This window comes from Balaenoptera borealis (assembly GCF_965194805.1).
Source record: "Balaenoptera borealis genome assembly, chromosome: X".
Classification (NCBI taxonomy): Eukaryota; Metazoa; Chordata; class Mammalia; order Artiodactyla; family Balaenopteridae; genus Balaenoptera; species Balaenoptera borealis.
In genome coordinates this window covers 16,339,684-16,357,146 of record NC_138881.1, presented here as the reverse complement: position 1 = coordinate 16,357,146, position 17,463 = coordinate 16,339,684, and the positions used below count along the sequence as shown (strand labels likewise).

General features: G+C 41.4%; 1 protein-coding gene and 1 long non-coding RNA gene across 5 annotated transcripts in view; both read right to left on the bottom strand.

The window, feature by feature from the left end:
• Positions 1-17,463, bottom strand: part of LOC309620021 — a 601,726-nt gene that overhangs the window by 400,376 nt on the left and 183,887 nt on the right. The gene's annotated exons all lie outside the window — the stretch shown is intronic.
• The window catches only part of LOC309619948 (uncharacterized protein), a 49,825-nt gene that overhangs the window by 27,324 nt on the left and 5,038 nt on the right, over positions 1-17,463 (bottom strand). Inside the window, exon 3 of one of the 4 annotated variants that reach the window (XR_014239278.1) lies at positions 9,105-15,900. The exons of the other annotated variants lie outside the window; for them this stretch is intronic. The gene's annotated coding sequence lies outside the window, so the exon portion shown is untranslated. Of the gene's footprint in view, positions 1-9,104; positions 15,901-17,463 lie in introns of those variants that run through there. 4 annotated transcript variants of the gene reach the window in all.

The window sequence follows — 17,463 nt, the reverse complement described above, 5'->3', positions numbered from 1 at the left end:
TTTTGAGTAACAGGGTGATGTCAGCAAGATGGCAGTATGGGAGATCTCCCCTACACATATTCCCCCACAGCAACAATAATTTGGCAGCCATCCACCAACAAAAGTGCCTTCGTGGCAGCTTTGGGATCCAGGTAGGAGGCTGCAAAACCCTGGTGGAGCCCCAGACTGAGGAGGGCCATTTTGAGAAGGCAGGCCCACGCCACCACGGCAGACTTGCAGACTGTGGTCCCAGATACAGACCCAGAAACAGCCCCGTCTCCCTGTGGACTTGGCCACAGTCCTATTTGGCCTTGGTCCTGCCATCAGCACTACCCACTAAGGGACCTGGAAGGAGCCATACTGCCCATGCCTTGGATAACAGGCCCACCAATCTCAATCCTGGCTGTGGACCCCGAAGCAGCCCCTAGCCCCTCTCAGCCAAGGTTGAGGAGCAGTCCTGCTGGCTCAGGGACCTAGTGGGAGACTGTGCATGCTGAAGCGGCCCTGACTCCATTACTACTATTCAAAATAGTGCTAGAAGTCCTAGTCAGAACAATTTAGAAAGGAAAATAAATAAAAGACATCCAAATCAGAAAAGAAGTTAAATTATCTCTGTTAGCAGATAACATGATCTTATATATGGAAAACCCTAAAGACTCCACCAAAGTGTTCGAAATAAACCTGCACATATATAGTCACTAATCTTTGACAAGAGAGACAAGGATACACGATGGAGAAAGGAGAGTCTCTTCAACAAAAGGTGTTGGGAAAACTGGACATTCACATGCAAAAGAATGAAATTGTACGCCTATCTTACACCATACACAAAAATTAACTTGAAATGGATTAAAGACTTACATATAAAACCTGAAACCATAAAACTCTTAGAGGAAAACTCCTTGACATTGGTCTTGGCAATGATTTTTTCAGATACGACACCAAAAGCACAAGCAAGAGAAGCAAAAGTAGACAAGTGGGGACTACGTCAATCCAAAAAGCTTCTCTACATCAAAGGAAGCAATAAACAAAATGAAAAGGCAACATATGGAACGGGAGAAAATGTCTGCAAACCATATATCTGATAAGGGGTTAATATCCAAAATATGTAAGGAACTCATACAACTCAATAGCATAAAAACCAAATAATCTGATTTTAAAATGGTCATAGAACCTGAATAGACATGTTCCCAAAGAAGACATACAAATGGCCCTCAGGTATACGAAAAGGTGCTCAACATCACTAATCATCAGGGAAATGCAAATCAAAACCAGTGAGATATCACCTTACATCTGCTAGGATTGCTATTATCAAAAAGACAATAGATAAGTGTTGGTGAGGGTATAGAGAAAAGAGTACAATTCCCTTGTACACTGTTGGTGGGAATGTAAGTTAGTACAGGCATTATGGAAAACAGTATGATGTTTCCTCAAAAAACTAAAATTAGAACTACCATATAATCCAGTAACCTCACATCTGCATATACATCCAAGGGAATTTAATCACTACTTTTTTAAATTTTTTTTAAACTTTTTTTTTGGGGGGGGGGGGTTATTTATTTAGTTATTTAGTTATTATTTATGGCTGTGTTGGGTCTTCGTTTCTGTGCAAGGGCTTTCTCTAGTTGCGGCAAGTGGGGGCCACTCTTCATCGCGGTGCGCGGGCCACTCATTATCAGGGCCTCTCTTGTTGCGGAGCACAGGCTCCAGACGCGCAGGCTCAGTAATTGTGGCTCACGGGCCTAGTTGCTCTGCGGCATGTGGGATCTTCCCAGACCAGGGCTCGAACCCGTGTCCCCTGCATTGGCAGGCAGATTCTTAACCACTGCGCCACCAGGGAAGCCCTTAATCACTACTTTTAAGAGGTATCTGCACTCTCATGTTTATTGCAGCATTATTCACAGTAACCAAGATATGGGAACAACCTAAGTGTCTACTGGTGGATGAATGGATAAAGAAAAGTGGTATACATATACAAAGGAATATTATTCAGCTATGAAAAAGAAGGAAATCCTGCCATTTGTGACAACATGCATAAACCTGGAGGACATTATACTAAGTGAAATAAGCCAGACAAATATTGAGAAAGACAAATACTGTATGCTCTCACTTATATGTGGAATCTAAAAAAGTCGAACTCATACAATCAGAGAGTAGAATGATGGTTTCCAGGGCCTGGGGGGTGGTGGGGAAAATGGGAGATGTTGGTCAGTGTGTACAAATTTTCAGTTATGAGATGAATAAGTTCTGTGGATCTAATGTATAGCATCATGACTATAGTTAATAATACTGTATCAGATACCTGAAATTTGATAAGAGAGTAGATCTTAGGTGTTCTCACGACACAAAAAATTGTAACCATGTGAGGTGATGGATGTGTTAATTAGCTTGATTGTGGTGATCATTTCACAATGTATACATATATAAAATCATCACACTGTGCACCTTAAATACACAAAACCTTTTTTTGTCAATGATACCTCAATGAAGCTGGAAAAAAATTTGAGAATGCAGAGACCTCTTTGAGATTAAAAAGATACTGGTCACACAGCAAAATGTGCTGCAGAGGTTAGCGTAGAGAAGAGAAGAGAAGAGAAGTACTGGAGATTTTGTGCAAATTCCCAGATTTCTTGAAGGGCTTATTTGGAAAAAGAATATCCCTTGGCATTTTATACTATTTCTTTGAAAAGATGAACAGAACACCCTATAAACATTCCCTCTCAAAAATGTGTTCTATGAATATGTCCCTGGATTATGCCAAATGAGTGGGAATTTGTCATTTTATTTTGTATTCAATAAATATTCTTTGAATGCCTATTATGTGCCAGATACTGGGAATATACATCAGTGAGCAAAATCTCTTGAAGCTTATGTTCTAGCAGGCGCCCTACATTAGTTTGCTAGGCCTGCCACAACAAACGACTGGGTGGCTTAAACAACAGAAATTTCTTTCTCACAGTGCTGGAGGTTAGAAGTCCAAGATCAAGGGGCCTGCAGTTTGGTTTCTCCTGAGGCCTCTCTCCTTGGCTTGAAGACAGCCACCTTCTTGCTGTGTCCACACATGGCCCTTTGTCTGTGCACTAGCTTCCTAGATGTCTTTTCCTCTTCTTATAAGGATATCAGTCATACTGGATTAGGGCCCACCCTTAGGACCTCAGTTACCCTTAATTACCAAATGCAGTCACATTCTGAGGTATTGGGGGTTAGGGCATTGACATATGAATGGGGGGGGCATAGTTCAGTCTATAACAGGCCCCAAACTAAAAAGTCTCCTACCTGCTCCAAGTATCACTTTTTAAACTTTAATGTGCATACGAATGACCTGAGGATCTTGATAAAATACAGATTTTGATTCAGTAGGTGTAGGGTGGAGCTTGCAACTGCATTTCTAGCAAGCTCCGGGTAATGCTGACACTGCCCATCCATGGAGCACATTTTGGCAAGGCAAGGCCTTCCTCAGAAATAATAATTTTTAAAAAAAAAAACCTTTGGCCTCTGAACAATTTTACAGAAATAAAGTGAAATTCTTCCCACTGATGTATCATTCCAGATGATGAGACTGAGGCCTTTCTAGATGGTCATTTCTGCAAGCTGGACACATCATATCAACTCCTTGGGGATATCATTTTTCAGCCGCCGGTCAGTCAGCCCTTTCAGTCCTGGATGCCACCCATTAGGGGCATGACTCGCCAGTTAGCAGCGCTAGGTAGGGATTTAGAAGGAAGCTTTAGGGGTCACCACCAGCTAGTGCTCCCAGGCTTGTTAGAGCTGGACAGTGTCCTAGAGATCAATGACAACAACTGGCTTCCCAGTGCCTTTTGAGAGAGACAAAAGCTGAGGTGCAGATATGTGAAGTATCTGAGGTCACGTAGCTGGTGGGGGCAGAGCTGGGCCTAGGATCGAGGATGTCAGTCCTTAAAGCAGTGGTTCTCAACCCTGGCTGCACATTAGAGTCGCCCGGGGAGCTTCTAAAGTGTACACATGCCCAGGCCCCACTCCAGACCAATTAAATCAGAATGCCATTTTTTTCCCAAAGTGCCCCCATGGTACAAGGCTGATATACCAGTAGTTGAGAACTACTGTCCAAAAGCACTATCAGAATTACCTGGAGGACTGGTGAAATCAAAGACCGCCAGACTCCAACCCCAGAGGGTCTGATGCAGTAGGTCTGGGGTGAGGCCCAAGAATCTGCATTCCTAACAAGCTCCCAAGACATGCTGATGCTGGTGCTGCTGGTGCTGCTGGTCTGTCCTGGAGACTATCCCCGTGGTCAATCCATTTACCCAGTCCCAAAGGCAAAGAGCTGTGGTTGCCCCCACTTTTGGTGCTTACCCCTCTGCATGCTGTTCTTGACTTTCTCTCATAAGGCTAATTTCCATGATCGCTTTTTGTAGATTCTGACCTGATTTTACCCACTTATAAAACATCGGGGTGTGGGTCAAGGTTAGAAATTCTATTTGCTCTAAGCTCCCCATCCTTCTATGAAGTGGAAGAAGGATAACCTTGCTTATTCTGAACACAGAATACCAATTCTAAGACTTTCATCAACCCCCTCCAGACACACACATTTTCCTGAGTTGTGTGTGTGTAAATGAATCAGAACATGACAATTTCATTTTCCTGAAAATACTCACTGAATTCCAAACTAATGACTAGGTTCTAGATTACACCAACCCCCAATACTTGAAAGGTCTCCTAGATGTTTGCCAAGCCAAATACAGAGGCATGGCCACCTCACCATGTTCCTCCAGCGGATGTACTTTCCAAATTCAAGGAATGGCAAATTTGTATGTGAGGAATCTTCCCCAGCTGCAATTCGAACAGAGAACCTGGGAGTCCAACCGGCAGAGCTTTAGACACTGGAGCTATGGATGGAGATGTGGCTAGGGTAGAGGCAAAGGGCAGGATGACTTTTCCCATCCTTGCTATGATGGCTGTAAGAACCAGAAGATCATGTCCACAGCAGGGGGTTGAGGGGGATTGGCAACCTTCAGAAGAAGGGGGCTGTGGTGGAGAAATGCTCCCAATCATCGGGAAGAGCCATGGCAGCAGTGACTGGGTCACATGCCAGTGGAAGCTCATTACTCCGTTTTGGTGCAGTGTTAGAACCCCCAGCCCTTGCCTCAGCAGCACGTGTAGGCAGGACATTCTGTCTTTGAGGACTGCAGGCTGGGAAGGACATGGCCCAGGAGCCAGACCCTATTTCAAACCCCCTCCCTGCCACTTACCATTTGTGAACTTGAACATATTTCTACTCTTCTCATCCTTAAAATGGGCATAATATTTACACGTTCGTTGTGAGGGTTTAAACTTAACATGTAAGTCACACACAGTACAGTGCCTGGTACATAGTAGGCACTCAGTAAGTGGTACTTTTTATTGCCTCAAAATCAAATGTGGATTGAGGTAGGTACACCAGATACCACTTGCACGGTTTTTTTTTCCCCACCCATTCAGTCTGAAGAACACACATAAATGCAGTGGAAAGAATAAAAATAGAACATCTGGAGACCTAGATTCTAGTTCCAGCTCTGACTCCAGCAGACCACACGACTCTGGCAAATCAATTACTTCTGTTCTCTCATCAGTAAAAGGGGGAAATTGTGCCACACAACCTCCAAGGCGTCTTCCCCTCCAACATTACATATGGATCTGTGAGGCCATCGAAATGGCTCTAAAGCTCAGTGTTTAGTGTCCACCGGTCCTTGAAGCAGCATTTTTCAAACTTACTTGATAAGAATCACCTGGGAAACTTTCCGGGTGATCCAGTGGCTAAGACTCCGCACACCCAATGCAGGGGGCCCAGGTTCGATCCCTGGTCAGGGAACTAGATTCCACATGCCGCAACTAAGAGTTCGCATGCCACAACTAAGACCTGGCATAGCCAAATAAATAAATATTAAAAAAAAAAAGAGGAGGGAAGAAACCATGAGGAAGATGTAGGACCCAGAAATAAGGAATCCAACACAGGCTAGAAGAGGTGAAGGAGGGTGCTGGGGGCAGCCCTGCTATGGGCCTAGGGAACAAATAATACAGACTGGAGCAATGCCTCCAAGAGAAAATGGAACTGATGAACTATTTAATGTGTTAAACCACACTGAAAGGAATTTTTAAGTTTTCTTAGAGAGTTTAGAGATGAATTGATGAGACGTATAAAAAGCAAACAAAAAATAGGTGATAAGTAACTGGGGAAAAACCAAAGTTACATAGGATATAGAATGTGATCATATCTACTATCAACTATGAACAATATTTATATAGTTAAAATAATATAAACATTCAATATTAACTTAACCAAATCTATGCTATAAATATTGGGGGTGGAGGGAAGAAAAAGTATATGTTTAGGGAATTGTCTGAGATAGCTAAATCCTATTCTTCCATAGTAGCTAACTGATAGATAATTCTGAACTTGAAAACTTAAGAAATAGAAGTACTAACATTCTATACAGGAATATATAAAGAATTACCAGAAGAAGCATGTAAAAGATTTGAAAGTAGTTGCTTTTGAGAAGCAGAAAATGGGATTGGGAGTAAGGGGCAGGTGACTGCAGTCTTTCAGTTTAAGACTAGTCATGCTATCATATTTTTAAAAACAACATATTTATATTAAAAATTAAATTAAAAATAAGTGCTATGTTATTTGGCTTGATAGGATTTTGGATTACCCAGGTGTGTGCATTTGTCAAAACTCAATGAATGTGGGGCTTCCCTGGTGGCACAGTGGTTAAGAATCCGTTTGCCAATGCAGGGGACACGGGTTCGAGCCCTGGTCTGGGAAGATCCCACATGCCGTGGAGCTACTAAGCCCATGCGCCACAACTACTGAGCCTGTGCTCTAGAGCCCACGTGCCACAACTACTGAGCCCGCGTGCCGCAACTACTGAAGCCCGCGTGCCTAGAGCCCGAGCTCTGGAATGAGAAGCCACCTCAATGAGAAGCCCGTGCACTGCAACAAAGAGTAGCCCCCACTCGCCACAGCTAAAAAAAGCCCACCTGCAGCAACAAAGACCTAATACAGCCAAAAATTAATTAATTTTTTAAAACTCAATGAATGTATACTTTAAGATTTACATATTTCATTGTACACACATTTTACATCAAAAGAAAAAATCGATAAACAAATACTAAAACTCTAATTAATGACATGCATACTGATGTCTGTAATTTACTTTGACATCCTTCAAAAAATAAGATGGATCAATGAACAGATAGAAGGATGGATAAATATGTGATAAAACAAGTACAGGAAAATGTTAATGGTAGACTCTAGGAGGTAGGTATATAGGGGTTCACTGTAAAATTCTTTCAATTTTGCTGTGTTTGAAAAGTTTTATAATAAAATTTTGGAACAAATAAAAACAAACCCAGCACTAAAACTCAAGAGAGAATGATCTGTCTGGCGTACCAGCTAGGTAAACTTTAATCTTAAAATGCCACTTGCTTTCCAGAAGCATTCTGTAGCCATTTGACCCACAGATGAGCAATCAAATCAAAGAGGGTAGTGACATGTGAAGATGAGGGCAGTCTGATATTTCTTGTTGTCATTTTTACCAGTTTTCTACAGGGTATGTATGTGGTTCAACAATGAATATTTAATCTCTCTTAACAAGATTTGTCCTCCAATTATAAATATCCCGGTTGTCACATGCTCATCTATCTCTTAGCTCCAATTGAATTGTAAACTCATCCAAGCTATAATTTGTAACCTCCAGGGTCACACACCCAGTGGTTCATCAATACCAATTTTACTCTGATATACCACAGAGGAAAAGTAGCTCTCTGGAATAATAGATTTATGAATGGGTAAGCCAGAATGTCTGGGGAATAGAATCATACAATTTTCATTACAATGACTCTTAGGGCTTGGATCCAGTCTGGTTGTGAAGAAACTAAGGGTAAGAGAGATTAAGTGACATATCCAGAGTGATATAGCTATTTAGTGTGGTTATCTTTGGGTATTTTCTTCTTTATGCCCATTTAAACTATTAAATAAGTTTATGGAATGTGACACACATATACTTGAATAAACACCCACTTTTTCCCCAAAGAGGCACTTGATTTAAAAGGAACTACGGGACTTAAGAGACTGTTACTGAACCAAACTTGGGTCTGCTTGCCTGACTTGCAACAAAGTCAATCTACTGACACCGGGTTGTAATGAAGGAAAGTACAGCATTTGTTGCAGGGCCAAGTAAGGAGAATGGGCAGCTCATGCTCAAAAGACCTGAACTCCCTGATGGCTTTCAGGGAAGGGTTTTTAAAGGCAACATTAGGTTTGAGGGTTGTAGGGTGCATGATCAGCTCGTGGACATGCTTCTGATTGGTTGGATATGAGGTCACTGGGTGATATTTCGGGAGTTAACATCATCAACCTTCACAGCATTTAAAAAAAAAAATCAACCTTCTGGTTCCAACCAGTCTGGGGTCTACATGCTTGTGGTCAGCATGCAGTTAAGTTCTTCCACTTGGTGGGGTTTCAGTATCTGCAAAACAACTCAAGGATACAGCTCAGGATATTATCTATAACCCTTAAGGAGGAACTAAAGGTCCTTGACTTTATTTTATGGCTAAACTATTCTTATTTTGTCTTGTTTGTTATTTTTTTGTTTCTGCACTTTCTCACTTCTCTGATTCAGTTTGCTCTTTGGAATGCAGGGAAGGCCTGGGAGGCTAAAGCTTTTTTACAAACAAGAGGTAGAGGACATGGGGGGGGGGGGGTCTGTCCCCAGGAAGGTCCCACAGAATCCTGCTCAGTTTCAAGAACACTAGATCCTATCCAGTCTGTTTGTGGGGAGAAGTGGGACCAGGAGAACACAGGTGATAGAAGGCTGCCCCACACTCAACTGACAACTCAATGAAAAGTATCTGTGGTGAAAGTACTGATACATGCTACATTGTGGATGAACCTCCAGCATATTATGCTAAGAAGCCAGACACAAAAAGGTCACATATTGTACGGTTCCATTTATATGAAATACCCAAAACAGGCAAATTCATAGAGACAGAAAGCAGATTGGTGGTTGCCACGGGCTGGGGGGAAGGCAAATGAGGAGTAACTACTTACTGGATATGGGTTTTATTTTGAGGTAATTAAAATGTTTTAGAACTAGATAGAGGTGGAACTAGATAGAGGTGGAACTAGATAGAGGTTAGTACACTGTGAATGTACTAAATGCCACTGAATTATTCCCTTCAAATTGGTTAATTTTATGCTATGTAAATTTCACCTCAATAAAGAAAATACATGTCTAGTGAGAGAGAAAAAACAAATGTAGCAAAATGTCAACAATTGGTGGATCTAGGTACAGACCATCAGGAATTCACTGTATTATTCGAGCAACTTTTCTATTAGGTTTAAAATTTTTCAAAAGAAAAAGTTAATAACAATATAATATCTCTAGAAAACTAAGAAATCATGTAGTGATATTGCAAAATTGAGGTCACCAGTTGCAATCTAAAATTCATACAGTTTCATATCTATCATTTGATCACTGGCATGTCAAAAATAGGAACAACTCTTACTTCACTGGCCGGTAAGATTTCTAGCAGTGAAAATTACTCTTTAGGATTGTCACAGCCAACACTGTTTAACGTAGGAACCTATTAACATGCAAATTTCTGAACATCAGTACCTAAAAATACATTTATTGGGTCCCTCTGTACAGTTGGTATTAAGATGTGGATTAACTGAAGGATCTGAGCTTTTGAAATTACATGTGTATATTCTGGCTTTGTCACCATCAGATGAGTCTCACCTATCTACTGACGGCTAAAAGCTAAAGGTTGCAAGCTGACTGAGAGTAACACAGGAGAAACATTAGGGGCACAGGTGATCACTCTGACCCTTGCACAGAGTGCTCTGAAACTCAAGCAGTAATGTAGTAAAGATAATACCCCATCCTGTAACCTCATAACGACGAGAGAGGATGGCTTGTCTACCTCCATTGCATAGTGGGTCAGATGGAGTTAATGCCTCCCTGGTTTCTTAGAGGCCCATGACCTAATTCTAAATTCTCCATTCAACCATGTCTGAGGTCTTAGACAACAGATCAGCCTGTCTACAGAGGGTGAGAGGCTACTTGCTTCTCTGACCAAAATGTACACGAAAAAAGTACAGAAATGCAAAAGACTGAACCACAATGTGAACATACTTAACACTACTGAAACTGTACACTTAAAAACAGTTAAGATGGTGAACTTAATGTTATGTGGTTTTTTACCACAATAATATAAAAAGAGACATAAGACCCAAGTTTTATTTTTCATACAGCACACCTGAGAATTATTTCCCTTTTTTCTAAAATGAAGGTACACTACCAGTCTTTAATGCCTGATGTGACTTAACACACTCCAAATGAAATACAATCTGCTCCTACAGAGGAAAAAAAAAAAAAAACCTAGAACAACACTCAAGCCTCTGCACAAATCTTTGTTGAGTAAGAAAAATGGACATAAGAACAGATTAATGGCAAAAGGACATTAAAAATAGAAAAGAACTATTGATTTGAAGGTGTTACCTCAAGAGATAAGTACCAATAAATAATGGAGAGCAGTGGTCTCCATACATCACATGATGATGTGCACGAATCCATTCTCCTTTAGGGTTGAGATGCAATTTATTGTTTATCTAGACACTGCTTTGGGATTTACCAAATCACTAAAAGGAATGGGAGGTTCAGTTCATAAATATAACTTTCATAGGATGACAAATACAAGAATGTTCTACTGAAATAACTGAGTTCTTTTTTTTTTTTTTTTTTTTGGCAAATTTTTGGATTTTCCCAGAATTTTGATCAAGCACATAAAAACAAATCCATGTTCAATCAACAAGGCATAATAAGATCTTTAATATTCACATATGATAAGGAGCTCATCATTGAGATTATAGAGCTGTGATGTCCCATTTGGTAGCCAATATAAACACGTGCCTCTTTAGTTCCCCGACCAGGCATCGAACCCACGCCCCCTGCAGTGGAAGCGCAGAGTCTTAACCACTGGATCTCTTAACCACTGGACCGCCAGGGAGGTCCCCACGTGCCTCTTGAGCACTTGAGATGGGGCTGCTCTAAGTTGAGATGTGCCCTAAGTGTATTAAACACACCAGATTTCAAAGACTTAGTATGAAAAAAAAAGAATGTAAAATCTCATTAATAATGTTTATATTGATTACATGTTAAAATAATATTTTAGATACATCAGGTTAAATAAAATATATTATTGAAATTAAGCTCACCTCTTTCACTTTTTTAATGTGGCTACTAGAAAACTTAAAATTACATTATGTGTTTAGCATCATATTTCTATTGGACAGCACTGTAAAGACCATTTGAATTTTCTATCCCATTCTCTCACTCTTTATATGTGTGTGTGTGTGTGTGTGTGTTGTATGTAAACCTATACATGTGTAAATGTATATTCTGATTATCAAAGTAAGATATGGTCTCTTTCAAAAAGTGGACTATGGGGGACTTCCCTGGCGGTCCAGCGGTTAACACTCCCCGGTCGGGGAACTAAGATCCCACACGACTCGCGGTGCGGCCAAAAAGTAAAAGAAGTGGACTATGTAAAAACCACTAAGAAAGAAATACCGAGATAAACATTCTTCCTTCTTGTAATTAAAATGCCTGTTTAAGCACGACTTTTATGAACACACCACAATTTATATTAAACATTCCACTGGTAAAGGAGTCTACACAACATAGCACTGGCACTGGAGCTGATTCAGACAGGCCACTTGAAATTGCTTTTGTTCCTCTGAACTTGTTTCCCAATGGACTTCTCCATTTAGATTAATTTGGTTGGAGTAAGAAATGCAAAAATGTAAGTCACTGTCCTTGGCCCTACAAATCTCAGGGATGGCTTAGAAATGACTGTTACATGATGAAAAGTGATCTCTGGCTAAGAAATTGCCAAGGATCAGAGAAAAATTACACTGACTATTGGCATATGGATACAACTGAGTTGAAGAAGCTGGAGTCTTAAATGACACTGGACTTTGTAAAATGTCGGCTGAGGTGGTTTTGTTTTGAAGGCAGGAATTATGATTTTTAAAAATCAATGATTGGGATGAATTGGGAGATTGGGATTGACATAAATACACTAATATGTATAAAATAGATAATAAGAACCTGCTACATAAAAAAATAAAATTCAAAAAAAAAAATCAATGATTGTCTAGCTTTAATACAATAGTGTAATCTATGTAACAGTGGGTTAGAATGGAATTTTCCCACGACAGTTTCAGCTGAGGTGTCCGAACTGCAGATATCAGATACGAAAGTGAGTTGGAGACGAAACCCCAGAAGCAGAAACCACAGGGGAAGTGTTCAAGCTGTTTCTAAGGCTCTGGGACCTTCAACCAGAACAAGGGCATCATAAGAGGTCAGGGTGTGGGGAGGGGAGGAGATTTGTGAATAAGTTTCTTTGGAGAGAACTCTTGCTGTGCTTTGAGGGCCGAAGGACCACAACCTCCTTCACTTTTAGCCTTGTGGGGGAGACTTCTGGAGGGCCGCTTGGGAGCTTCGGGAAGTGTTTACCGCCGAGATACGAAAAGCCGAAGTGGAGGGCTGGGGCCCGGGCATCCAGAGCATCCAAGAGGGGCAGGTCCACTGCTCTGGGGGCCGGTAAGGAGGGGCTACTGTGTTGGACCAGCTTAAAATCCAGACTTTGTCAAGGGATATAGGAGTGTCTCTCAGGGATCAGATGAGGGTCTTGTGGCTCATCTTGGGTCCTGTCTATTGGGCCCCCTAGAGGGAAAAGTTTTTTTTTCCCAGCTTTTTAGTGGAAGAGATTAACCGGATTCCTTCAGCTGTTGTAGAGGCTGATTGTTGCCCTCCTTTTTAGCCAAATGATTTGTAAAACCTTTGTCCAAAATCATTCACGTATATGATATAACGAATATATTGAGCAAGCCTGACTCTTGTAAATCTGTTTATTTCACTACCATTTTCCCAGTCCCCAAAATTCAAAAGCTCTTCTCTCTCCTTAGGCCCCCCGTCCAGTCAGTCCATCCATGTTCTCCTGTGTATGTTTCTATCTGCCCGATCCTTACTGCACCCATACTCTTTATGGCCTTCTCTAATCTGGTACTTTAGAGCTACCTACAACTTTTTCCCGGAAAATCCTTACTTGTCACTCTGCTTCCACCCACCACTCCACCACCCCAATACATCCAACATCGCACTGCCATACTCATTTTCTTAACTGCACACCTCTGCTCACGTGGTGTTCCTACTCTAAAACCTTAAGTGCAATGGTTTGTAACCCTAGGGGTGAGTAAAAGGCAAGTTACCTGGGGAGTAGGGGTGGAGGTGGGAGGAGATTGCATTGTGGGAGACTTTAAAACTATACATATGCCTTTCCTAAGACATTATTCTGCACCTCTCCTCCTCTCCAGGTCTCCCCCCCACCTCTAGAGTATTATTACCAATGGGAATATGTTATCTTTATGACTAGTGGAGATGCAGAATTAACCAAGGCTGTATTAGTTAAAGGTAACAATGGTTTTGTAACAAATAAGCCTTGAATACTCAGTGGATTTATTTCTCACTCTCATCACAGTCTAACAGGAGTGTTCTGCTTGAACAGCCTCCTACATGGCTATCCAGGGGCCCAGACTCCTTCTACATTGTGGCTCTGTCCTCCTCATTTGTAAGATGAATATAACAACACTATTCTTGTAAAGCAGTGTTGTAACGATTAATATGTGAATGTATGCCTGGTACACAGGAGGATCAGTATTGTTAGGCGTTCCCTAGTGGGTCAGGATAAGTTCTCTTGACAACCTGTCAACTTACCATACAGGGCCAGTTTTGGGCATTTTGAAATGTGAGGTTAACCTTTAGAATCTTTTTACCTCACCATTCATTTTTCTCCTCCTACTCCTAGTCTGTCTTATATTCCACTTCCAGAGTATGGAGGCTCTTGTTCTCAGTCATCACTGTTGGAAAATCTCGAACGCCTTCATTACCTCCCCCACCCAAAGTTTCCGCTTCCTCTTCACTCCCACTCTAACCCCCAAGGGGTGATATTTTTAAAAGACTAACATGCTATTCATCTCTAACTGTTGTCTGTATCACAATGAGTGTTTTCTATAGAGAGAAATTCCTCAAGATCCAGTACAAGGAAAAGCCTTCATTGGAGGGATTTCAAGCATGGAAATAGATGAAGGAGGAGATATCTGGGGAGGTAGATCCTTCCAGGTGAGTAGATGCCAGCTCTGCCTTTCATTCTATTTTTCTTCTTTCCTTCCTTTTACGTTACGCCCAGAAGTTAGTATAAGCAGACCCTTTCTCATGATAAAAAACACTGTCTTAATTTTGGACCTAATAATATTTCAGAATAAATGCAGGGAATTCCCTGGCAGTCCAGTGGTTAGGACTCCACACTCTCACTGCTGAGGGCCTGGGTTCGATCCTGGTCGGGGAACTAAAATCCCACAAGCTGCACAGCACATACATTCATTCATTCATCATAGCATCATCCAGTGCTAACCTTGTTGTGGAAGCTTTAAAAGATGGTCACAAATTCTCTGACACTCCTCCCATAAATTGGTAGGGTCTAATTCTCCCCTTCCACTGTCTTGAATCTGGGCTGGCATTATTTGGAAGCAACAGAATTTAGAAAAGTGATGCTATGTGACTTCCAAGGCCTTGTCAGAAGAGGCCTTGTAGCTTCTGCCTAGTTCTCTCTTAATACCTGCTCTCCAGATCTCTCTCTCTTGGGACCCAGCCACCATGCTCTGAGAAGCCCAGGCCACATGCAGAGGCTAGGTATAGGTACTCAAGTGGACAGCCCTAATTGCAGTCCTAGCTGATAGCCAGGACTTGTGGCCCAGCCATCATGAATGTCCAGCCTGGTCAAGATTCTGACGACTGTAGGTACAGTGGACACTTGACTGCAATTGTGTGAGAGATCCCAGAGAGAACTGTTTGGCTGAACCTTCCTTGAATGTCTGACTCACACAATGGAGAGCAAAATGAAATTTTAATATGTATAAAATAACCCTAAATTTGGGGGTAATTCATTATACAGCAATAGATAGCTGGAATATTTGTCATGTTTATTTTTCTCTTATAATCCTACCTTTAAATAAAAAAAAAAAAAGCTCAGAAGTTTTGTTTCCAGCAAAAACTAAAAGGCTCCTGGCCCCATAAGATATTACTACCCTTTCAAAACTTTCTTCCTCAAGAGGAAGAGAAGAGGCAGGTTCCAGCTAATCTTCCAAAATCATAGTCCTTGATTTCAAGCTTTTACCTTCCTTCCAATGTCTCAAAGCAGTGACCAAGAACTAATTCAACACCCTCATATTCTCTCAGAAATCACACTTTGAGGGTAGGAAGGGAACATCTAACTTCAATTGAATAAAACAGTGTTTGAATATCCTAGCAAAACATGCTGCGGGCTTCCCTGGTGGCGCAGTGGTTAAGAATCCTTCTGCCAATGCAGGGGACAAGGGTTCAAGCCCTGGTCCGGGAAGTTCCCACATGCCGCGGAGCAATGAAGCCCATGCGCCACAACTACTGAGCCTGCGCTCTAGAGCCCAAAAGCCACAACTACTGAGTCCTCGTGCCCCAACTACTGAAGCCCGCGCGCCTAGAGCCCGTGCTCCGCAACAAGAGAAGCCACCGCAATGAGAAGCCCACGCACCGCAACGAAGAGTAGCCCCCACTCACCGCAACTGGAGAAAGCACGCACGCAGCAAGGAAGACCCAATGCAGCCAAAAATAAATAAATAAAATAAAATAAAAAACAAAAAAAACATGCTGCAAGGGAAGCAAAGTGGTGTTTCATTGAGCGACCCACCTGAAGTATTACATTTTTTGGACACATTTTGAACATACCTGACCTGTGATGAAGCAGAGTGTGTCTTGCCAGCAGAGAAATTTCTCTAAGAAAAAGAATCTTCCAGATTGATGGGATCTAGAAGTTATATATAACAATCATGGGAAAAAAATGGGAGAAAACATAGCATCTTTTGAAGTTCCATGGTCCACATCATTTACAATCAGCTGCTGAAGTTTCTTCCAAAAAAAAATTTTATTTATTTATTTTTTTTGGCCACACTGCAGGGCTTATGGGATTTTAGTTCCCTGACCAGGGATCAAACCCAGGCCCTTGGCAGTGAGAGTGCAGAGTCCTAACCACTGGACCTGTAGAGAATTCCCCCAAAAAATGTCCTTTATTTTACATTTTTCAATGTAAATCTGACCCAAAGCAAAGGATATTGACAAATAGAGTTCAATAAAAGAAAAGAACAGAACATGAAACTTAAGAGCAGCAGAAATTTTCATGCAAGAAAATCAAATTAAGATAATTTGGCCATGACAGCCCATTTAAATGTGAGAATTTACAAATTAAGATATGTGAGTCCTCATGTTGCTTCCAGTAGAAAGACAGAGATTCAGAAATGTAATTTTAACAATTAAAACTATAAATGTCTTCATGTAATCAATATATATTTATTGTCAGACACTGTACTAGAGATCAGCACAAATTGTCCTCAAGAAACAAGTAGTCTAGTGGGGTAAACAGCAAGTTAAAAAAATTAAATTAAATGAGTTTCATATGTATAAAATCTGTACAACATTCCCAGGCACATAGTAAGTGCCATGTACCTGCAAAGTAAGTAAATAAATATCCATTCATTTATTTATTCAACAAATACTTATTTATCACCTTCTACACAGCAGGCCCCATGCAAGGTGCTGGGGAAAGAGTGGCGAATAAAGAGTGTACATTCAGAGGAGAAGACAGATATTGAACATTCAATAAGCAGGGGCACCCCAGGAGCATGCCTGGGATGCTTGGGAAGCAAGAGAAGGCTACTGGCCCCAGGTGGCCAAAGGCCAGGCCAGGCCAGGCCCAGGATGATGGACTCAGCAGCATGACTGCTGCCCAAATAACAAGAAGAGAAAAGTAGTTTACCCCAAGCCAAAGTGGAAATCTAGTATGTAAAGTCAAACTTGGGAGAGGCTTGAAGGCCAGCGAGGCAACCAAGATCTGTTCTCCAAATTCCGCACTGGATCAGAAGGAAAGTCCAAGTGCAGAAACAAGCACTGGACTTCATGCGTTGGACCACACATGAGAGATAAAGACAACAGTGTAGCTGGAATGGAAGACCAGGCATAGTGCTCGAGACTCTGGCACTTTGGTGCCAGGAGTAGACCACCCATAGCACAAACAGGTCTGGACCAAGATATGTTGGAGCTCAAGGCAGACTAAGAATTAGGTGTACTTCTGATGATATCCTTTCAGTATTAATGCAACATTTTCTTAATGGGGGAGCAGAACTGGCACCAAGATAATTTTTTTTTCATTTCTACGAGCGAGACTGATTTATAATTTGATGGTTATAGAAGTAGTCACATGTGGAGGTCTGAGTTAAATGGTACCATATTTCTAATTTCCATTGGGAATGTTATTGCCCTTATAGATTGGTGTTCAGAGCGTTTATCCACTTGGTCTGCCTTTTAACTTGGCTCT